We start from the raw sequence: 25,973 nt of genomic DNA, 5'->3' as shown, positions 1-25,973 counted from the left end.
CGGTGTTATTTCTGGTCTATATACCGGCTTTGATAAGTGTTTGGTATTACTATAAATTTTCACTTCTTCGTACTATGAACATCAAACATATTTATTTTGTAAAAATATTTCCTTTCTCTATTTGAACTGTACACGTATACCTAACAACAAAATAATTTTCATATACCTGTGTTTAAAGTAATTGCAAATGGCTGATATTTTTGTTCAAGCATGATGTTTTTCTTAAATTATTTAACATTTCACAGCGGTATAACATGTTACTTTAATTATTCTTCCCTTAGTATATTTATTTTGTATTTACATTGTATCATAGATCAAATTTATTTGTTCAGTGTATGTGCACTGGTGTTAATATGTCTTTTGATTGAGTTAAGCCATTTCAATTGATATTTTATAGTGTGTCTTTCTATGTTGTGATGTTACACTATTGTTTCAGATAAGGGTGAAGGTTTGGTACCATTTAAACGTTTAAACCCGATGCAATTGTTTGCACCTGTCCTAAGTCAGGAATCTGATGTTCAGTAGTTGTCGTTTGTTGATGTGGTTCATAATATAAGTGTTTCTCGTTTCTCGTTTTTTATATAGATTAGACCGTTGGTTTTCCCGTTTGAATGGTTTTACACTAGTAATTTTTGGGGCCCTTTATAGCTTACTGTTCGGTGTGAGCCAAGGCTCCGTGTTGAAGACCGTACTTTGACCTATAATGGTTTACTTTTATAAATTTTGACTTGGATGGAGAGTTGTCTCATTTGCACTCATACCACATCTTCTTATATCTATTTACAGTAACAGCATAGGCAATATTTAACAGAAAAGTCTTTAAAAAGTTTATAATAACGTATAGTTTTACACATAATGAAATGTTTGGTTGTTTGAACTCATTTAATGGTTACAAGGTCTTAATCATCGCAATTTAGCATAAACAAAATTAATGCAATACTGCTATCGGTAACAGGATAGAACTTATCAGGGTATTGTATCGTTAACGTACGTTCCTGTTACCCCCCCCTCCCCCCCTCCCAAAAAAAAAGAAGACAAAAGTAAACCAACATGTGAGGGAATTACTTGAAGTTGGGTTTATTAGAAAGAGAAAAAAATGCTGAGCATTATGAATTACTATCTTAGACTTGCGTTGCTGGTGGTTATTTTTATAACCTTTGAACTTCCATTTTTAGAGGTATTTTTCAGTACAACATGGAAAACTGACAGATAATCTATCATTACACAGAATGAAAATATATCGAAGTTTTTACTCTTGAAAACCATCTTATATTGGCTATGAAAAACAATCTTAAAATTTTATCGAAACCTTTTCTAATTAATAACCCGAAATTTCTTTTGAACATGGTAACAGGAGAGACAAAATATTGCATGGTCACCAGCTATCATAAAAAACGTTTCAATATATTCTTGCATGACATTATCAAGATTGCATCTTTTTATATGTTGTTCCATAAGTGCTGTTTATTTTGATTTGCTAATCAAGAGGGTTGTTTGAATTAGTAACTTTAATTAAATTTTGCAATTTCAAAATTCGACATTTTTTTTTAAATGACCCATATAGGTAGCCAGCCTAGGACAGTTGCCTTTTTGTATCCGCTTTAAGTTGCATGATGAATGCACCACTTAACACTTGCTGAAAATCTTCCGTAGCTAATCAGGTTGCATCTGGGACATAATAGTATACGTAAAATTCCCAGGTTACAGCTGCCTCATCTGGCGGCTCGTAATTTTAACAAAAAGGGCAGTGGCTTTTTTGTCGGCGCCGACCAAAAAAGAAAATATGCTATTTTGCCGGCTCTGATTAAAATATCTTAATTGAAGCCGGAAAAGTAGCATATAGTAATGGATAATTTGCCGGCGTCGGCAATAAAGTGAATTTACCGGTTCTTAAAGAGTGAATTCTATAATATTCACATTTGAAACTGAGTACTACGAAACTTGTGCATTGTCAACATAAAAGACATAAAAGAATCAAATTATTCTTCATTTAGTTAAATAAGATAACAGTAAAAAATTTTGAGATTCATGTAATCGTTTACAAACATTTATGAATCCAAGTGTAAATAAGAATAGAAATTAATAGAAATAAAAGTAGTTGAGCAATCGGAAATTATATCAAAATATGTAGTTGAAATTACCTCTAAAATCAGTCACAGTCTAAAGCTTTATTTATGCATAAGAATAAAATATCAGATATTTTAACTTATGTTGTGAAAAACTAAAAATAAAAAATCTCATTGCATATAAATTTAAAAAACAAAACATTATAAAATCTAACAAAATCAATCGACATATAGCTTCAAAATAAATAATGTCTATATTGCTTTTGAAATAATAGTCAGTTCTTTGAATTGCATATCTGTAAACAAATCGTTTTTGGCAAAATTGGCTTCCCATTACCTATCATGTGCAAGAATATGTCACATTTCCAAGCGAGATAACCCAATCTGTTTAGATTGGACAGTAGATAATTAACGATAACTCTTAACTCCTTCCAAAAGGTGTAACACCACTAATTCGGGCCCGGCCAGAAAACACATACCAGAAAGTAGTACATATTTAACACAAAATAGTTCCTACGCATGGGTGTAACTTTCAAAATATGTAGAATATTTAGGTAATTTTGGTATCAAATGAAAGCTGAATGACTGGTGATCATTGTAGAATACTGTTTGACTTATAATTTTAAAAATAAAAAAATTGCATGAAATTTAAAAAGGAGGGTACATTTTGCATGTTTGTCAGATCTGAAGTACCTGTTTTTGGTATATCTGAAGTTCCGGGAACCATTTCTTTCTTATATGCCATTAAAGGTATGTTGATTTTTTCAGTACAAGACACCATAAAGTGTTGCTTTGACATGCAATGATTGTCACTTTATTTGAACTTGAAACAAAAGAGGTGTGCCTGCTTGAAATTGGGGAATTTAACATAGAAAGCAATGGGGCCATGAATTAGTGGTGTACTTCCAATAGACGTCGTTGCATTTACTAATCTTGTTAAATACAACAGAGACATATATGCGCATGCCTCTGATAAAAATTAATAAGCGTCTTCACGGGAGTTATAAATTACGATACTTGAGTTAGTGGTCTTTAAAAGGGCTATGATATTGAGATCAAAACCGCGTCGAGATTATAAATCAATGTACGAAGGGGAAATTATTTAAAAAAATTAGGGAAAAAATCCCTAAATTTTGTTGATTGATCTTGAATGACATTTTTTAACAAACACTCATAAAACGTATCTCATAAGTTTTGATGTTCATATATCTTAAAAAATACCATCTAGGAGGTTAGATGACATCCTTGTTACCAAGAAATTTAATATTTCATTAGCACTGACGACGAAATTGGTACCGAACCGTAGATTACGCATTTTAATCACTATTAGTAATGAAATTATATGGCATAATACCAGCTGTGTTTTTATAAACATATAAACACCAGCAAACAGAAGTTTGTCCAGCTTTCTAACAATAGGCTATATATATTCATTCATTTCAGTACAATCATTCATTTATGCCTTGGACAAATAAGTTCGCTTTAAAATAATGCTATATATGTCTTTGAAGAAACAGTGCAAGAGAGGCAAAATTGCCTGAATTAAGTCATGGATAAAAATTCACAGGACAATAAGGGACGACACCAAAAGTTCAATGTAGGATAAACAAACTTAATTCACATAGTTTTTTTCACTGACCCCAACCCCCTCTAAACTTAATTTGGGAAAAATCAAGTTGATTGACCAATACAGATATGTAAAACCGATGTCATTAAACAAAACTTGCAGCACTTTTTACCCCACCCCCAAATATTTGAATTATTTTTTTTTTTTTTTTATCTTACATTGATCTTTTGATGTCGTCCCTAAAACAAAGCTCATTTATACGATTCATAGTTTGTCTTTGATAAATAAATCGCCTTTAAAAAAAGCATTTTACATTGTTCATGAACAATAGATTATAAAAACTTTGGAACAATTTTTCTTGTTTGAGATTTTTTTTCCACACAGAAAGAAAGAACGAAAACTTACGCCGGAAGATGGACAGACGGACGCCGGACATTTGTATACCATAATACGTCCCGTGAAAATTTTGACGGGCGTATAAAAAGAAGATGTGGTATGATTGCCAATGAGACAACTCTCCACAAGAGATGACACAGAAATTAACAGCTATAGGTCACCGTACGGCCTTCAACAATGAGCAAAGCCCATACCGCATAGTCAGCTATGAAAGGTCCCGAAATGACAAATGTTAAAACAATTCAAACGAGAAAACTAAAGGCCTAATTTATGTACAAAAAAAATGAACGAAAAACAAATATGTAACACACCAACAAGCGACAACCACTGAATTACAGGCTCCTGACTTTGGACAGGCACATACATACAGAATGTGGCTGGGTTAAACATGTTAACGAGATCCAAACCCTCCCCTAACCTGGAACAGCGGTGTAACAGTACAACATAAGAACGAACTATAAAAATCAGTTGAAAAAGGTTTAGCTCATCAGATGGATACAAATAAAAATACATCTAACAAAAACACAGGGTGGAAGTGGCCGTACTTGTATATTCCAACAACATAAGGAAACTAAGTACAGATCTTAGAGTACTCGCAGTTACTGACATGTAGTTAAAAGCCACTAACAACCTATTAAAACAAGAGTGCACACGCTGAAATGTCTCGCCTTCTTTACTAATCATTGATATTACATGTATGTTGATAGTCCTAAATATAAAGCTTTATTACAACTGTCACATAAACTTAACATTAACCCAGAAAACTAAAAATTGACCAATGAACCATGAAAATGAGGTCATGATCAGATGAACCATGCCAGGCAGACATGTCCAGCTAACAATTCTTCCATACAACAGATATATTGCTTATAGTTTAAGAAAAACAGACCAAAACACAAAAACTTAACACTGAGCAATGAACCGTGAAAATGAGGTCAAGGTCAAATTAAATCTGAGCGACTGACATATAGATCATAAAATATTTCCATACACCAAATATAGTTGACTTATTGCATATAGTATTAGATAAAAAGACCAAAATTCAAAAACTTAACTTTGACCACTGAACCATGAAAATGAGGTCAAGGTCAGATGACACCTACCAGCTAGACATGTACACCTTACAGTCATTCCATACACCAAATATAGTAGACCTATTGCATATATACAGCATATGAAAAACAGACCAAAACACAAAAACTTAACAATAACCACTGAACCATGAAAATGAGGTCAAGGTCAGATGACACCTGCCAGTTGGACATGTACACCTTACAGTCCTTCCATACACCAAATATACTAGACCTATAATTGCTTATAGTATCTAAGATATGGACTTGACCAACACAACTTAACCTTGTTCACTGATCCATGAAATGAGGTCGAGGTCAAGTGAAAACTGTCTGACGGGCATGAGGACCTTGCAAGGTACGCACATACCAAATATAGTTATCATATTACTTATAATAAGAGAGAATTTAACATTACAAAAAATCTGAACTTTTTTTTCAAGTAGTCACTGAACCATGAAAATGAGGTCAAGGACATTGGACATGTAACTGACAGAAACTTCGTAACATGAGGCATCTATATACTAAGAATGAAGCATCCAGGTCTTCCACCTTCTAAAATATAAAGTTTTTAAGAAGTTAGCTAACGCCGCCGCCGGATCACTAGCCCTATGTCGAGCTTTCTGCGACAAAAGTCGCAGGCTCGACAATAGAATTAAGAAGATATGGTTTGTATAGGTATAATTACCTTTGATATTTCTTTTACTTTATATCTATTTAATATTTTAAAATATTTTGAAAGTTGAACGAATATAACAACAACTTACTAGTACCATAACTATTTTATTTACAATTAACTTTTCCATATTTCAGAACTTAACATTATTGAACGAGAATACAGAAGTGTTGGATGATTCAGACGTAAGCCCGTCACCCAAAAAGGTCAAACAAAATTAAATTGCAATATTTAAACTTGTTATTTATGCAATGAACCATGACTGACGGTTCAGGGCAAAATAAAAACACCATGGAAATGCTAATGCTTATAAAACTGCATACCCAACACCATTGACTTATCAATTTGTTCCTTGTTAAACTGTGAAAGTTTTAAAGTCCATGAACCATGATAAGGAAGTGGGACCAAATAATCTCTATAAAAATGAGACTTGCAAATGCCAATACAACTGCATACCAAATATCAGATATTAGTCACTCATTTTAAACTGATCTAATCACAAATCACATGTAAATAATGCAAAACATTCAGTCAATAAACCATGACTGAGGCTGGAGCTGAACAATCTCTATGGAACTGAGATCTGTCAATGCTTATACATCTGTATACCAAATATCATTGACATACCACTTATAGTTCCCTTTCAATTGACCTAATCACAAACTTATACATGTAAACTAATTAAAAGTTTTAAGTCGACTATGACTGAGGGAGAGAAGCAAAATAATCTCCTTAGAAATAAGATATTTCAATGCTTATATAACTGCATACCAAATATCATTGACCTACCACTAGTTGTTTTCTTTAACTTGAACTTATCACAATCAAATACATTGTTGAAGCTGCTGCTTATGGAAAAAGCATGCCCAAGTCTCACTTTTTCAACTTCGTCCATACCATACAATAAATCAGCTGTGTGTTACCCTTGACCACAGAAACCTCTTCCCCCTTTATTTGTCATTCAGACTCAAATAAAATATAAGATAGGTTTTCTCAATTAAATTTTTATTTAACTATTTATTTATATCATTATCATGCATCATAATATAAAATACCCAAATGAAACCAGACCCATTCTGCTCCATCAAGTGTGTACAAATACCAAAGAAATTGTAATAATAATTAGTTTTTAGTCCCTTTATAAGTAAAAGGAGGAAAAGGATCTGCATCATGGGTAAGGTATCATTGGTTAAATATTACAATTATACAAAATAACTGACAGAGCTGAGGATTTTTTTTAGTTTCTTGATACCAGTTCCCAGACTAGCTGTTTAAATAGAATTTAGAAAATCCATTCTGTTCTGAGATACAGCTAGGTCTTAAATTTTAATATCCTTAGGTCTTAAAGGAATTTTTTTTTGCTCAATATTAAACTTGGTGCTTTCCAATACTTTTAAATACCAAACTTGAAATAAATTTATATAATTCCATAAAATATATGAATCCTCAGTTTGTCACATACGAAGAGGCATTTACAAATATAACAAGGAATACAATGGTAAATACTAAGATAAAAAATGTATAAAAATACATGAATCAAATTCATTTATGAGGTGTACTCAATTTATTTACTGGGTTATTTAAATAAACTAATATCATGATCTGTGCAAAAATTATTAGATCACCAAGGAAATAGTTAACTGCATTTCATTAAACATTTATAACCCCAAGCTCTTATATTGTATATAAAGTTTCTTTATAATTCCTCCCAATTTCTAACCAAAGTCAATTCTTTATATCAAAGTAGGATAGTTATTTAACAATACATGTATGATATAAATATATTTTTTAATTATTTTCTTGGAACCAGAACTTTTTGCCCAGGAAGTAATAAGTAATTATTTCATATAAAATAAAAAGAGGAGATATGATTGCCAACGAGACAACTCTCCACCAGAGACCAAATGACATAGAATTTAACAACTATCAGTCACCTACAGCCTTCAACCATGACCAAAACTCATACCCATAATTCATATCCTTTAGGAAATTTGCCATAGTAAGCAAGTATATCATCTGTTTGCTCATCCGTCTACAACTTCCAATCACAATTAAAGGATTGAATTGTTTTTGCCTAAACTTTCAAATAATCTTCAGTATCTGTTGGCATTGTGTATATTTTTTTCACATCCAAAGGTTCCCCAATTGAAGAATGGACTTTTCCATTTATAAAATTTTATTACTCATATTGAAGGATAGGTTGGTTCAGCTGATAAGAACACAGATTTAGTTAGTGCAAGATTTTGCATTTATAAATCTTGTAATTTGGTCAATCTTCAACGACCACTTCAATATTTATGTTCATTCATTTTTCTATTTTATCCACTAAGAAGAGTTAAAAGCATAATAAATGTCTGATCTCATTATGTAAATTTATATTTTGAATTGCATGTATAATCAAAATATATAAACTCAATCATACTAAGGCTTGGTATAACAAGATTTGACAGTAAAAACAAATAAAATCACATAAAAACCACTAAAATCAGATAAAACCAGATAAAACACAAATCTTGTTATAGCAAAGCCTTATAAAATTTACATTAAAGCTACAGTGGTAATATATACATGCGTGTCAGTGTGAACCCCAAATTTATTTTGAATTTAAGTCATTAAAATTTTGTCATAATGAGATCCAACTACTAAAAACATGATTAAAAACAAATATATTTGAACCAACCTATCCTTCACATGATAAAATGGTGGTATGAGAAGCTGAGATCCTTTCCCTTTTTTTCAAATACTTAGGAGGTCCATTCATTACAATTGAGAACCCCAAAATTTCATTATAATAAAATAAAATACACACAGCCATTAGATAGATAATCTGAAAGTTTAAATGAAAACCTTCCATTGCTTTATAAGCTGTGGATGAGAGATGATGATGGACAAACAGACAGACAAATCTTCTTTAATAACCTTTTTATGCTCAACATGAGTGCAGATGGGCATGGGATTTGGTCCTGCCCTGGGTCATATCAAAAAAAAGAATTGAAAATTGGTATTTGATGCTCCCCTGCTAAGCATTCAGCAATTAGGAGTAGGAGCAAAGACTGGTCAGCTGGAAGTCAGAATAATGTGTTCAGGTAGGGTTAGATGTCTTGTGCAGACTTTTACATTATGAACTAGCACATTAAAGAAATCTTGCAGTTTTAATTATCCATCCATCCTTCAAAATCAAAACTTCTTTTACAGGATCCTGGTTGTACATGTGGAGGGGGGAAGTTATTGTTTAGAAGCTGAGTACAAGCCTCAAAAATCAAACATTAAAATATAAATAATCATAAATGAGAAAAAATATAGAAATCAATCACACAAAAATGAGAAAATATGACAAACTGCAAAAACTATGTAATTATTTTCACTTGAGTGGTCTCGGATGCTGAATAATGCATTTATAATATATAAACAAAACCAATAAATAAAACTGACAGCCATTAATTTGTACGAATGTAAAGAGTGCAGAGTCAAAACAAACCATCTAACTAAACATTTTTATTTCTAGTTCATATTGCACCAAAAAACTCAGTACTTAAATTGTTTAATAGGGGATTTGTTTTATTCCCTTTTAGTGTTTGGCCATCAAAGTCCTACTTAATAGGTTTCTAACCAGAAAAAATCATTTCACAAAGGACTTATAATTCTTAACCAGTGTACATAACTTAAAAAATATATGTAAACTGAAGCAAGTCTTATGGGTATCTTGTGAAACCATACATCATACCTTTGGGACCTCTCAAATAACAATAATTTCACAGTTTTTTTTAAGATTTCTTCAAACACAAAACAATAATTGAATGCAAGAAAAAATAATGAAATAAATATTTATAATTTGAATAATAAAGCATTAAAATTTAATTGCATTTGTAATTCATTCTGCTTATAAGACAAATATCTGCTGATTTTTTTACAAAAGATAGCAACAGTTCATCCAATGGTTTGCAGGATTGTAGTCTGAGGATTTTACCATATAAAGAAGGCAGCAACAGCAACTCTTTCGACTGAAAAAGAAACAAAGTTAAATTTCAATTGTTGATTCTTAATTTTAAAATAATCCAACTGGAATAAAGAAACAGACATCAGTGTATGTTATACAATTTGTTTATTACTTATATTGATTACTCACAAGTATACCCCCCAAGGGTGACTGGGGAATAGAAGTATGGTCACCATTGGTCTTCCTCCGACCGGCAGTAAAACCCGTGCTAAAGTGGGGCGTCCGTTTGGCTGTGCGGGATGTACAAATTTGCAGCCACGTCCGGTCAGAATGGGGACGTTAAATCCGATGCCTCGTGTAAAGAGAGTGTCACGCTCTTTGCACGTTAAGAACCCTTGCAACAACTCTTTGAGGGGTCCGTAGGTGACCTGTTGCAAGGCTAAATTTTTGTCCCTATCCAATATACCCTCATTTCCCGTGGCAGTCTAAATTTCTCCGACTTTAATCCCTTAATCTATTACAGAACCTACCTATTGTATTTATTGTGAACTTGTTCTCGTCCTGAATATGCATGAAATATTTGCCACTGGACGTTAAGCAACCAACAATCAATCAATCAATCAAAAATATATAGTATAAAAAATATCTGATTTTATTGTTATCTCCCCTTCATATATCTTCTTCAGATCTAGTATCTGCTTTAAAGGGTACATTATTTTAAAATGAAAAGATTGATACTGATTTTTTTTAATTGTAAATTAAAAAAAAAATATATATATTGAAATCTATTTAGTGACATTCATCACACTATAACATAAACACATTAAAGTTGTATGTTGATGAATAAGTTCTCACCTTATAACAGCTTTATCCCAGTAAGTAACCCAATGGAAACCTGATGCTAACCTGGAATATAAAAGTAGTCAGTTATACTAAACTTTCCAAAAAAAAATTATTACACATGTACTTAATTTAAAATTGCACTAGAATAACAAAAAATCATGAAAAAAATATTTGGTATTCTGAATTATAAACTCAGTTTTGTATTTACCAAAAAAAATTCAACCAGTATCTCATCAGTGTAAAATTATTTTTTTGGTACTGAAGAACCTTATGAAATTGATTTCAAATATTATATTACTAAAAAGATGCTTGATTACCTACCAACATGTTAACAATATCAGACATCCAAGTCTTACTCCCAACACCATGAAAACATCATCATTATAACAACCTAAAAATAAAAAAATAAAAAAAATAATTACTTGTTTTACAGATCAATCTGTCTCTAAGAAGACTAACAAAATAATGCTATGTTTCATTTATTAAAACCTGTTATACATTATCATCTTCACTATATAAACTTTAAACTGCTAGAGATAGAAATTGACCTTGTGCAAGTGCACATATATGTATATGACAGTGATTTTGGAATATTCAATTACAAAATTGGATGGTTTTGTTCTCTTTTGATGGTTCTTAAAATCATTTTCATAACAGCGTAGACAACCCCAATACTTATGTTGGTAATAATACTAACTCTCAATTACTGTAAATTCAGAAACTATTGCAATGTTTTTATTATTGCAAAAAATGCAACATGGTTGTATTGGCAATAATTTAAACTAGCATTTTGAAATTTTTTATATGAATTAAAAAGGATTTTTTTCAATATCGCAAAAATTAAAATCGCATTTTAGTCTAAAATTACAAAATCGCAATTAATGAATGGTTATTATTTATTTTGAATTTATTGAACTCTAAAAATAATTTTTGACTCTTCACCTTGAATAATCCGTGAAGTGGATTATGTAAAATGTGGAGAGTCAAAAATTAATTTTATGGTTCAATAAATTTAAAATAAATTATAGCCATTCATTATAAATAAATTTCTATCAAAAATAAGGCTCAAAGAACTTTTTATATTATTTATATTAACCATAACAACGTACACGGATGTTGGCGTATGAATATACAACGTCAGAGTGGGCGTGTCGCCATAAAAATTGACAACCTGGAAAATAAAAGTAATACTTTTAACCAATCAGAAGACAGTAAATACACCAAATTTATTTATTAATAATTGCACACAATAATTTCTGAATTTACAGTAACTTTTAACTTGTTTGCCATTGGCTATGATAACAGTGATTTTACGCTCACTCAGTCTGTCAGAGGCCTTCCAACAGGGATTTAAATAGAATAAAAGAGCAAAGTACATGTAGGCATAAGAGAAGAAAAAAAGAAAATAATTATTTAACATTTAAATCAACACACAAGGTTTAGTCCTCTGCTAGTAATTCATACTATTTGATGTAGGCATTTAGAACCTTTGGTGACCCCAGTTTAAATGTCTATAACACATTCAATGTGACAAGTGGGCGTTACAGACAAACTTTCACCTTATCTGACCCAGTCAATAGATAACGTAAGAGCGCCAAGAAATCGTCTTGTCCACGCTTTTATGACAATGATTCTACATCAATTCAATATTCAAACAGTTACAGACTTTGCATAAAAATTTGTTCGACCAAAATAAGTTTACAAATTCATTGATAATAACTTGCATACAGTTGGTTTCTATCCAACACAGCTCACTCGATACCAGACAGAAAACAAATGTAAGACTAGATACTCTAAAAATCATACACTGACAGAAACGAAACCCTTACAAAATAATGTTAAATGCCTATATTATTATCATAAAATTTGTGGAATATATAAACTTACCACATATTTTTCATGGTAAAGCCTCAGACTTGGTGAAGATTAAATTTACCATCTCCCTTAGAGCTGCTCTCCCGGCTGACAAGGTGGCTCTCCTCATCATCTTAACATCTTTTTTTTTTAAATATAGTTTTATACATTAAATATATCAGATGCATTTCCAATAAATCCCTTCTTGAAAATTTCAGCAAATCAATTGTTAATGACCCAAGATTTCTCCCACCCTGCATACTTATTATCTAGAGCTCTGCTTACATTTATTTTTTTTTTATTACAGAGCTCTAAATAATAGTCAATATTAGCTAGTATACATCTGATATTAAAAAAAAATGTACAAACATGAATATCCAAGTAGATGAAAATCCTAACATTGAGGGAATTTCAAGTATGTGGAGTTAAACAGGGGTATAATAAATTGCCTCCCTTTGACCCAAATTTCACCCTGTTCGGACTCAACTTCCTTGTTATATTAAACAAAATAAATAAAATAGTACAATTAAAATTAAAAAATAGATTGATAACAAAAATCTAACACATTTCAATAAAATATTTCGTACTGATCGACTTATGGTGGCAGAGTGGTTCTATAAGTAGTTCAACTACTGTATCACTAGCCTGTCAACAATGAGAACCCTCACATGAAATGTGTAACTTCATTCTTAATTTGACTAGGGTTTGCCGTTTCCCTGATGAAGGTGATGTTTTCACCAGGCACTCTGGCTGTCTCCACAAATAAAAATTTACAGCCAAAATTATAGTAAATCATGTTAAAATGGCGTTTAACACCAAAAATCAACCAATCCAATTTCAACAAGATGGTCTTCAACTATGCCTTTTGTAAAATTATTCTTTAAAAAATATCACCTTGGCTTCAAACCAAAATCAGCTAAAAATGTCAAAAAAAGTGCAAAAAATATATTTCTAACTTCTAAACTTCGTAAATTCCTCTGCATTAGAGCACCCTTGTCACATATCTTAAAGATATTAAAATTAACATGAAAGAAAAGGTTGTAAGGGGATATATTTACTGCAGACCATTATTCATCTTTTTAGTTTACACTAGAGAGGCATTTGCTATGGTAAGGTATTTTGAAACGTTGCTAAAAAAAACAAAAATAATTAAAATTTTTGCTAAGAAATTTAGTGGGAATATTCACATCGGCAAATTCAATTGCATTAACTACATGTATAAAGTAACTTGTAAAATTTGAAAGTATCTCAAATCCTAAAATAACAAAAAGATGGCAAAAATATATACATTACAATTTGCAAAAAAAAAATACATTTCAATAATTGAACATTTTTTTTTCTTTCTTTTTCTTTTAGATTATCCATTCTTAAACTGCTGGAAGTGTTTTGACTAGACATGAGTATAAATGGAAAATAGAAAGAATTTTTGTAATGTCAAATACAAGTTAACCTACAACTTCCAATCTTGTTGAAAATGGAGAATCTTTACATATTTTTTTTTTTTTTTTTTTTTGTAAAAAAATTATAAACATTTTCTCAAGCATACACAAAAATAGTCTGAATTACATTCTTTACTGTTGCAGTTATATCACACAACCATTTTATGCCGCCACAGTTATCTGAAAAAGAAATATACATTACTCATGAACATTGAAATAATATTGAATGCAAAACAATTATAATTAACTGAGCATTACAATTATAATGTATAGAACATTTCTTTTTCTTTGTTATAAAGTGATTTGTTGACATAAATTTTAAAGTACCAGTATTTCTTAGCAATAAAAGGATGAAAAACAAGTCATTGGCTGATGTCTTGACAAATATCTTTTTAACATTGTTTTATAGCTATATATAGTATATCAGGCTATTAACATACTTGATTGAATTTTTCAACATTTAGTCATGTTGAACCTTTATAGCTAACTATACAATATAGGTTTTGCTCATTGTTGAAGGCATAGGGTGACATTTAGTTGCATCCACATCATTTGGTCTCTGGTTGATAGCTGTCTTATTGGCATACATACCACACTTACATATTTTCATATATGGGGACAACTATAGATAACAAAAAAACTGAAATCCCAAGATTTCGCATTATACATTATACTTTTTGACTTCCCTTATATATCTTTATATCTCCTTCTAAATTGTTTATTCAACTATAAGTAAAGAAGACATTAATAATATGTAAGATTTACATCTGTGCCGAACAAAAATCTTGGGCTTTAAAATGCTCTTGGATGAAAAGTTCATAAATCTATGTATTGATTCTTACCATAAAAGTCAGCTCCAATGCCCACTCCCAGCTTCAATCCTTACAGACAAGCTGTGATGCTAACCTGAAATATAAAATGATAATTCATTAATAAAACCCTGTAACTCGGAAACGTAAAATCTAAAATTTATAAAAATTGAAAGGGAGCTCATGTCAATAGATATAAACAATTCACCACAATTTCTTGCATGTTGGTGTAAGCATTCTTGAGTTATTGTCCGAAAACTGGAAAACCCCCTTTTTTTAATGAATAAAACCCCATAACTCGGAAAAGTAAAATCTATAATTTATAAAAAATGAAAGGGAGCTCACGACAATAGATATAAACAATTCACCAAAGTTTTATGCAAATTGGTTAAAGCGTTTTTGAGTTAATGTCTGACATGTTGACTACGGACAGACAGACGGACAACAGTATACCATAATACGTCCCGTAAACGGGCGTATAAAAACTGTTTAAAAGGTTCTTTGTTGGTATTATGTATGTATATTGAATAGATTGAACGATTGGTTGTTGGTTGCTTAAGGTCCAGTGGCAAATCATTAAATAGAAATAGTCTTAAAATGTGTTATATATGTCAAGAACATATGGATGAGACAGCAATCCAACAAGCCAACACATTTTTATGTAAACAATTCAGATCCTAAACTTTACTCTTATTTGGTTACTGATATAATAATAAGAGTAGATTCTTGTAAAAAATCTTTTAAGCGTTCAAATCTTGTTTTTCCATAAAATATTTATAATACATTTGAGTTTTCCAAAACAGGACTAACATACTGGTACATACCTTTGTATTAGCTGTATAAGACCACCAAGTCTTATTCCCACACCATGAAAACATGTCTCAGAAAGAACCTGAAATGAAATTATAATCAACACATTATACATTTTGTAAATCAATTTGTGTGTTACCGATAACCTAAAATTTACTAAATATTATTCTGATTTCTTATTGCAGGTAGACAATTGTATAAAATCATTTTTTTTTTTAAATCAATATAAAAGATAGAAAAGTAAAAAAAACGTCAGATTTAAATTAAACTGCACAAAAAATATCAATATTTTACAGTTATCTCCCATTGAATGCAAAATCGTGTTTTAAATTGTACTCACTCAAGTCTTTTCCTGAAGTTTAATGACTATTTTTAGGATTTACTATTGATATTTTAATAGAAAATCTTGTTCATGTATCTTGTATCTTTAAATAATAAACTGGTAAATTAATTCATCAATGGTGTTTTAAATGCAATATTTCAGAAGGGTCTGTTATCTTAAAAGATCTGGCTAAAATAAACTTGCCTTTTCTATTTTCATGGTAAAGAGTCAGACTTGGTTGAAGATTTGGTTGAAGATTTAATTGACCATCTTCCTAAGAGCTGCTATCCTGGCTGACAAGGTGGTTCTTCTCAATATCTTATTGTCAATCTATGTTGTGTCCATTTGTTTTTAGAAAATAAAGTAACATACATAAAAAATATCAGATGCACTTTCAATTAATAAACTTTTTGAAAAATTTCACGTAATTATTTTAAGTGACACATGATTTTTCCCACCCTAAATTTCTATTATCTAGAAAACATCTGATATGTAAAAAAGTGCATAAATGTGAGTATCCAAGTAAATAAAAATCTAACATTGAGGGAATTTCAAGTATTTGAAGTTAAACACAGTATAATAAATTACCTCCCTTTGACCTAAATTTCACCCTGTTAGAACTCCACATCTTTGTTATATATAACAAAAAAACATAAATAGTATACCGGTAATCAAAATAAAAAAATGATTAAATTACAAAAATTCAACACATTTCAATAACATGTTTAGTGGGGATGGAGTAATGGTGGCTGAATGGTCAAAGTAGTTCAACTACTGTATCACTAGCCTGTAAACACTCTGAACCCTCACATTGTAGGTGTGTTTAACGTCAATCTTAATTGACTAGAGTTGCCAGTTTCTCTGTTGAAGGGATGTTTTCACCAGGCTGTCTCCACAAATAAAAACTGGCAGCCAAGATATAGCAAATCATGCTGAAAGTGGTGTTAAATACCAAAAATCAATCAATCTACTTTCATCAAGATATTCTTCAACTATGCTTCTTGTAAAATATTCTTAAAATAATATAACCTTTGTTATAAACTCAGCTAAAAATGACACAAAGGTGAAAAAATATATTACAATTTGCAAAAATAAAAAACATTTCAATAATTGAAGAACATTTTTTTCTTTTTTTTTTTTTTCTTTTCTTTTTCTTTTTTTTAGATTCTCCATTCTTAAACTACTGGAAGTGTTTTGCCTAGACATGAGTATGAACAGAAAATAGAAAGTAATTTTTGAAATTCCAAAGACCTATTAACCTACAACTTCCAATCTTGTTGAAAATGGAGAACCTGTACATAATTTTTTTTTTCTTTTTGTAAAAATTATAAACATTTTCTCAAACATACAAAAAAATAGTCTGAATTACATTCTTAACTGTTACAGTAAAATCACATAGCCCTTTTATGCAGCCACAGTTACCTGAAAAAGAAATATACAGAATTAAACGTAATTGTCAAAATCTGAAAATTGAAACAATATCAAATGCAAAATAATAAATAACTGGTCATTATAATCATGATTCATAAAACCTTTCTCTTACTTTGTTTAAAAGTGATTTGCTGATATATTTTTTGAACTACCAGTCTTTATTAGCAGAAAAGGATGAAAAACAAGTCAATGGTAGATGTCTAACATATTTCTTTTTTACATATTGTTTTTTTTTGTATTGGTTCTTACCATAAAAGTAAGCTCCAATTCCCACTCCCAGCTTCAATCTTTACAGACAAGCTGTGATGCTAACCTGAAAAATAAAATGATTAGTCATTCAAGATTGTTTAAAAGGATCATTTTTGATATACTGTATGTATATTCCATATTTTGAATGATTGATTCATTTGATTGTTGGTTGCTAAATGTCCAGTGGCAAATTAAATAAGTCTATAAAGACTATAAAGCTTAGAGCACATGCTATTTCCAAATACATTTTATAATACTTTTTCTTTTTTCAAAACAGGACTAACATACTGGTACATACCTTCGTATTAGCTGTATTAGACCACCAAGTCTTATTCCCACACCATGAAAACATATCACAGAGGAACCTAAAAAGAATTAAAAAAGACACATTATATATTTTACAAATCCATTTCTCTATAAATATAAAGTCATTATATAATGTTCTGATTTCTTACAAAATGTACACAATAGTATCAACACAAGTTTGTAAGATAAACTGTTGACAGAGATGTCTCGCCTAGCAGAGGAAAATGAAAAAAATCTGATTAGCAATATTGCTAATTAATTCGATAATTTGTTAGTAATGCAAATAAATACAAAATGTCATTGATCTATAGCAAGGAGTAACTATTAACCTGACTAAACAGAAAACTTGACATAATAAAAATAAAACAAGTCAAAGGTTTTTGTTTGGAATTTAATTGCACAAAAGTGATGTGCAAATTTAACAGTTATATCCCATTGAATGAACAAATCTTGCTGTTAATTGTACTTGTCTCCCCTTGAAGTTTTAAATATTTTGATCGAAAATCTTGTTCAAGAAAATGGTAACTTAAATTATAAAACTTATTAAAATTAATACATCAATGGTGTTTTGCATGCAGAAGATCAGAAGGGTGCTGGCGTGTTGTCTTAATATGCACTTCTTGTCGAATATTTCTAGAAAATGTATACAAATATTTGGCTTAAATAAACTTGCCTTCTTAATTTCTTGGTAAAGCCTCAGACTTTGGTTGAAGATTTATTTGACCATCTTCCTTGGAGCTGCTATCCTGGCTGCTTTCAAAAGTTTTCCATCATAGTTTTTTATGCTAATCAGTCCACTGAATCCATTTTATCTAAGTAATGAAATGTCCTTTCCATTGTACATTATAAAATGTACAATAGTCACCAGAATGTTCCAAGGCATCTCACATTATTTTTCCAATCTTGGAAACTGAAGAAATTCTCAATTTAAATTACAAATAATTGATTAAATTCATTTAAAAGGTACTGTAAAAATACCAGACATGCTTTTGAACAGGTAACTTGTATTTTGATAATTTACGAAATGTATTCTGTACCCCACAATTTCTTCCACTCATTAAAAGTATATTTTAGAACTATGTTTACATTTTTTTTTATTTACAGAGCTCTAGATAATAGCTTTTATATAAGTTACCAGACATCTGATATAAAAATACTTATACAAATGTAAGAAAAAAAGTAAAGTGTAGTAATAGTATAATACACATATATAACTCAACATTTTAAAAATATTTTGAAGCTTAGTTTAATCAAAAATTTCTCATTTTCAAGGTTTACTACTCATGTACATAGTAGTCATGTATAGTCCCAAAATTTGTAAAAGCCTCTATAGATTTGCAAACTCTCTGTGAATTCGAAAAGATATGGGTTAAAAACTATTTATTTTACCTTTGATGAAAAATTACTTAGTTCCCAAGTCAGGAAAAAAATTATCAAACAATTCCATAGTACCAAGTGGACAACTTAAATATTTGTACAATCATTGTGTGAAGTTAAAAAGATTGAGATTGAAAACTGCAGGAGTTGATTACACAAAATCAGTACCATCTTTGAAAATTTTGGAAAACAATCATCAAGATCAGAATTAAGGGAAAATGGGGGGAAATTCCTCAAACAATTTCATTATAAGCAGGTACACAACTTCAAAATGTACGCAATTATTGTGAAGTTTCAGTGGTACAAGAAAAAGAAGCTGAAATGAAAAAATGCAAATATGATGCAAAATGATATTACATGTATCAAGTATGAAATCTTTAGATTTAATAAAAAAATTTAGAAAGAAAAAATTAAGAACTCAAAGAAATGATATTAATACTGATTCTTTATAATAAAAATTAATTTCAATACTTCATAATTTAAATTAATTTCAAAACTCAAATGGCACATAATACTTCAATAAAATAGATTTTTACTTTTTACTTTAGTTTTATACTTGAAAGAAAAATAGTAGCAAAATTTACAATTGAAAAAGTAAAATTTTTTGTTCCAAGATTATTTATGATAGCATTTTTGATTGGTTATATCAAAATTTGTTTTATGTAAGATTACTTCCAATAACTTTTGTCAGAAAAAAAGGAAAATCACTGATATCTTGACAATAATGGACTGAGGCAAGGTTACTGCACTCTCCGGAATCATTGGTTCCTTAAATGGATAAGAACCAGAAGCAGCCAATATACAGACTTACAGGAATCAGCTCTTTTTTGCTACCGGGAAAAGAAAACAGATTACCAGTTAAATCTAAAATAGTCTGGTTATCTTTAACTTTTTTAGTGATTAAATCCCCAAAGTCTGAAACAGGGTCTAATATAAATCTAAAACTGCTTGGTTAACAGAACTGATTGTATGCTATCGCTCAGGCAAAAAATAATCACGTATATAATGCCTACCCATGTTAAAACTACAATAAAGTATATATAGCTTGCAACAATTATTTCTTAATTATTATGGACTTAAATGGAAAACTCCTTTGAACTAATGAATCTAAAGTTGGATCCCTGTTAAAGAGTCAAGCTCTTAGATTACTCTCTGTCTGGCCATGAGTTTCAAAAAGGATCCAATGAAGAATAGCTGCAGTCAGTTATTGATAATTGGGTTTTACTTATTTCATTTTTTTAAAGTATTTTATGATGGCAAGTGCTTTACCTATATTGTAATTACCATTGAATTTTGAAAAAAGATAGAATGGTTTGATACCAAGGAGCAAATTAATTTATGTTGTAATTCAAACGGTATGATAGGGTTAAGATCAGTCTAATACCTTTTTCAATAAAAGATCTAAATTGTATAAAATGAGCTATATTTCAACAAACTTATGATTTGAAATTTGAAATTTTTGTGTTGTACAATCTACTCCTTTTCATGTACACATGATAAATAGAATAAAATAGACCAGTTTTCAGCTCCTTTTTTGTGATCTTGAAATGATCCTGCTCACTGTCAATACTTTTGATTGCAAAAAAGAAAAAATGTTTCAAGAAGCTGGACAAAATTATCCTTTAATATATTGATCACAGAATGGCTTGGGAAGTTAAAAAGATTAATTTTCTACTAAACAGGAAATTTTTACAAAGAAATGCTTAAACTCAAGACAATTTAATTTTACAAATTACGATGAGCAATTGTTAAATGGGACTAACAAGTAAAATTAAAACATTAATACCAGTTGTCAATTATGGTCTCATAATAATGAAGTAAATATCATTAAATGTCTGGAATCTGTGGATGAAAACCTAGTGTTGAAGGTGAGAGTTGAAAATTAACCCAAGGTTGAGAAGCTTGAAGCAAAGGGAGATAACTACTGTAAGATATCGGGATTGATAAGTTAGATAACTCTTCACTTGGAGATGATGATAGTTTCAGATAACTCAAAATGAAGTTTTTAGGGTATTGGAAATCATTATAAATTTCGTTGGTCATCTCAACGAGCTTGATTTTCTCCCTTGAGCCGGTACCACGAAAGTGAGAAAAACAATCAAGTTGAGATGACCAATGATAATCTGTTTATCGCTATTTTGCTTATGACGACGTTGAAATTTACATTGACGATGGCACGTGCAGCCTTAGTTTCTAGAGATACTTTCCATATCTTTCTACTATGCTGAGAAAGGAAATTATCAGTAAGATCAAAGGAAAATTCAGTAAAATAGTGATAGTAATATATATATCATAGAAATTTATTATTGTTCACCAAATATTAAGACTTGTACAAGCTAAGCTTTCAGTCATGTAAGAATAAATAACCTTTGCGATTATGTTTATAACTCTATAATAAATGTAGATTAAACATCCAAATTCTTTTTTGTATGGCAGAATTTTCGTTATGGCTTGACTGTTATAAAAATGTATTTTTACTTCTTTATTATCTTAATAGCGATCAGTGCTTTAAGGAAGTACACCACTAATTCATGGCCCCATTGCTTTCTATGTTAAATTTCTCAATTTCAAGCAGACACAGCTCTTTTGTTTCAAGTTCAAATAAAGTGACAATCATTACATGTCAAAGCAACACTTTATGGTGTCTTGTACTGGAAAAATCAACATACCTTTAATGGCATATAAGAAAGAACTGGTTCCCGGAACTTCGGATGTACCAAAACAGGTACTTCAGATCTGACATACAGGCAAAAAGTACCCTCTTTATAAAATTTGGTGCAGTTTTTTTAATATTCAAAATTATAAGTCAAAAAGTGTTCTACAATGATCACCAGTCATTCAGCTTTCATTTGATACCAACAATACCTAAATATTCTACATATTTTGAAAGTTACACTCATGCGTAGGAATTATTTTGTGTTAAATATGTACTACTTTCTGGTATGTGCTTTCTGGCCGGGCCGAATTAGTGGTGTTACACCTATAACAGAACCAAACTTGCTATACTGACTTCAGCATCACTTTATTCCATTCTATGATCTATTTCAAGCAATAAAAAAACACATAAAGCTTAATTAAGTCCAAATACTATTTTACTAATTTTAAGCTCAAATTGGACTGGTAGTAACATATAGGTTATTCAAAGAAAACTGCATATGGATATTATAAATGGCCAATATACATATTTTATTTTCAATATCATTGTTGTATTTAATAATTTCTGTGAGGAAAACAATGTGCTTACCAATAGTCATATTTCACCAGAGTTTGTTCATTTAATAAAAATATATTAGACCAAACCTAAGACATAATTGAGAAAATTGTCCCCCCTTTTTTCTTCAAATTGGAAAAGGGACATTTTTGGTATAAACCATACTTCTGTGGTACAACATAGATTATAAAGAGCAATTTATATATTTTTCAGCTGGATAACTTGCTAAACTGGTTCAAAATTGCATGTACAGTGAGATTTTGGAATTCTTATATGAGTATATACCAATTGGCTAGATTGTAAAAGGCTATCATAAGAAAACCAATAAAACTTGAAAAATCATAGGATTATTTGACCAAGAGCTATTTTTTTACTATAAAGAAGTCATTATATACATGTTTTATTGATTGCAATCCCAAATAATGCAAAAATAAGAATTTGGAGTCAAGTCTTAACTGCATGCATGTTGTGTGACCATAAAAGGCTAAAATACCTGATTATGTCAATTTAAGAGCTGAAATTTCCCATAAACAGAATTGTTCATCCAAAAAAGATGATTAAACATGTTTACTTACATCAAATATGACTTATTTTCATTGGAATAGGTACAACTTCTAAAAATTGAATTTCTGATGATTCTCTGTAATAGGAAGTACACCACTAATTCATGGCCCCATTGCTTTCTATGTTAAATTCCTCAATTTCAAGCAGACACAGCTCTTTTGTTTCAAGTTCAAATAAAGTGACAATCATTACATGTCAAAGCAACACTTTATGGTGTCTTGTACTGGAAAAATCAACATACCTTTAATGGCATATAAGAAAGAACTGGTTCACGGAACTTCGGATGTACCAAACAGGTACTTCAGATCTGACATACAGGCAAAAAGTACCCTCTTTATAAAATTTGGTGCAGTTTTTTTAATATTCAAAATTATAAGTCAAAAAGTGTTCTACAATGATCACCAGTCATTCAGCTTTCATTTGATACCAACAATACCTAAATATTCTACATATTTTGAAAGTTACACTCATGCGTAGGAACTATTTTGTGTTAAATATGTACTACTTTCTGGTATGTGCTTTCTGGCCGGGCCGAATTAGTGGTGTTACACCTTAAAGATGTAGATACCCAGAAACAATTTTGCAGAAGATAAAGTATATCTAAAAAACTTTTGGGATCATTTTCCACTCCCCCTGAATTCAACTTAATTTTCGAGAATATGTTTTATAGTTTTCCATTTCATTATAATATGTCAAATACAATTTAGATTTAGATTTTGATTGAAGATATTCATTTTCAATTTTGAAAATAAGAAATTAAAGAAAGTATGAAAATCGTACAGATTCAAAGTTCAAAGCAGCTTTATGCTCAAACATTTGATTATTTTTTTTTATGACTAGAAATATCAAATATTTTTCATTTCAGAATTACATATATAAACACCACACCCTAAATACCTCAAAACCAAAGAACCATCCAAAGAACAACTGAAACAAACAGAAGATATAACCAACCCTACTACTTAAACACCAATAAGCAACTTTGTTATATGTTAGTAAAGACACGCAGCGCTCCAAGCATAATGTATTTCTGAAATGATCATTTGACATTTGTTAAGTCTACACCAAAACTCTGAAGATAAAGAATGTTTTGCTTCGGAACTTTGCATGCACTAGACTACGAGTTTAAATCAATTTCAAGTACTATGTTATTCTATAATCTGACAACTACAATGCTTTGAAAATGTAAAAATTTTAGGAAAATTATTATTTCACTATAAATCTTAAATTTTAATTTAAATGTCTTAGGAAAATTATTTCATTATAAATCTTAAATTTTAATTTAAATGACATCTTTTTTTTTAATGAAGAACCAAAAAAATGCATTTACTCATTATCTTTTGATTTTGCCATTTGATAAGGGACTTTCCGTTTTGACTTTTCCTCAGCGTTCAGTATTTTTGTGATTTTACTTTTTTTTTCACCACAAAAAAAGCACTGATAGACCTTTAAGACAATGTTAAAAAAACTTTCAATCGTTGGATCAAATGACTGTCTGTAGTGGTGAAAACACAGAGAAATTAATCATAACCAGGATAAACCTCATCTGAAGTTATTGCAACTATCATCATCTCTGTATTGATAACTTTTAATATTAAATTAACACCCCAAATATAAAGAAGGCTTTATACCCTGGGTTAATCTCTAACTTCTATATTTTGCTTCTTATGTTGTTGCACATTAATAGATGCATAATTTAACTATTGAAAATTATGGACAAATCTTTTACTGCATTCAAGAAGAAAAGATAGACATGTTTTGAGTACAGGTACTTGGCTATCATGGATCAAATGATCATTTGGCTACTGTTGTAATAAATAACATGAAAACTTTCACAATTAAAAATTGCTCATCATTTAATCCTTCAGAAATATTAGAAATTTTAATGGTGAATATTTATAACAAATATAAAAGAAGACTTTTTCATATAAAAATAACTAATTCAGAATTAAAGTATTTTTAACTTGGGGTGTACTGGATGACACACACAGTACATCTGTGTTATAGAAATTTCGCCTGCAGATTAACCACATAGTAGTAGTAGAAGTAAATGTGTGCATTTTCAAATCATCAAAAGTTGAGATGTTTAAAAAATTACTGCATTCAAATTTTGTTCCAAATACCGGTACATATTAAGAGTAAAAATATGAAATTTAAATAATCTGAACCCAGTCATATTTTTTCAATTGATGAATACTTCACATAAATATCTAAATTTTGAGTCTGGGGGTTGGAATCCCTCCTTTTATTCTGATTCCTCTTTTTGTTTTTAATATGTGAACGTTTCATGGTGTTCCTAGGTTTGGAAGCACCCTTTTCAAATTGGCTGTATCCACACATTGTACTGACTCAACTTCCCTAATGTAAAATAATATACAGAAATGATTTCTCTGAGCATGGTCCATGAGTCTTACTTTACAAATGTATAGCTCAATTGGATCATATAGTTTAAATTCTTTCAAATTTGTAAATTCATTTCATACGAGTTACCTCCCCTTCACTCAGTGAAATTTTAAAATTTTCTATCATCATGGAGGGGCATAAGGATTTTTACAGACTTCATGGTTAATTATTTTTGAAGCTAAAAGGAATTTAGTATAAGGACTTTATTTTTTCGTGGAAATTTGATTCACCCTTATCAGAACTCTGGAATTAATGAGTAATTTTTCCGACTCAGTGAAAGCTTTTACACAAATTTTGGTAGCACCCTTGCTTAAGCCCCTCATAATGCAAGATACCAGTATTTTCATGGAGTAAGACTGAGACATCATTATCTTAACTTGACTCACATGAATGTTAAAATAAATAACCAATATTTTCTGTGAAAAAAAGGTGTATCAATTTAATAAATTTTGGAGCATATTTTTTTAAAGTTAAATTGAAGTTAAAATTTTGTCAAACATGAAGATACTTCAAAATAACAAAGAATAATAATTCTAAAAAAACTATATTTGAAAATTATGTGCCATCTTTATCTAAGTGTCACATTTAAAATTTAGAATTGAAGAAAGAATGAATGAAAAAAACACCCTTAACTTTGTCAATT

General features: G+C 30.2%; 3 long non-coding RNA genes across 3 annotated transcripts; all 3 read right to left on the bottom strand.

Annotated features, from left to right (window-relative positions):
* Positions 1 to 10,573: 10,573 nt before the first annotated feature.
* Positions 10,574 to 12,605, bottom strand: LOC127739110 (uncharacterized). Its single transcript, XR_008000287.1, has 3 exons — positions 12,443 to 12,605; positions 10,877 to 10,946; positions 10,574 to 10,618 (listed from the first exon to the last, which is right to left on the bottom strand). It is a non-coding gene; the product is annotated as an uncharacterized LOC127739110 (long non-coding RNA).
* A 1,294-nt stretch (positions 12,606 to 13,899) lies between these two features.
* Positions 13,900 to 15,562, bottom strand: LOC127739109 (uncharacterized). Its single transcript, XR_008000286.1, has 3 exons — positions 15,482 to 15,562; positions 14,691 to 14,754; positions 13,900 to 14,028 (listed from the first exon to the last, which is right to left on the bottom strand). It is a non-coding gene; the product is annotated as an uncharacterized LOC127739109 (long non-coding RNA).
* A 479-nt stretch (positions 15,563 to 16,041) lies between these two features.
* LOC127739111 (uncharacterized) lies at positions 16,042 to 17,836 on the bottom strand. The gene is made up of 3 exons (XR_008000288.1): positions 17,768 to 17,836; positions 17,470 to 17,533; positions 16,042 to 17,211 (listed from the first exon to the last, which is right to left on the bottom strand). It is a non-coding gene; the product is annotated as an uncharacterized LOC127739111 (long non-coding RNA).
* Positions 17,837 to 25,973: the final 8,137 nt, after the last annotated feature.

Source organism: Mytilus californianus, unplaced genomic scaffold, assembly GCF_021869535.1.
Source record: "Mytilus californianus isolate M0D057914Y unplaced genomic scaffold, xbMytCali1.0.p SCAF_4, whole genome shotgun sequence".
Taxonomy (NCBI): domain Eukaryota; kingdom Metazoa; phylum Mollusca; class Bivalvia; order Mytilida; family Mytilidae; genus Mytilus; species Mytilus californianus.
This window is presented reverse-complemented; position numbering and strand designations above follow the sequence as displayed.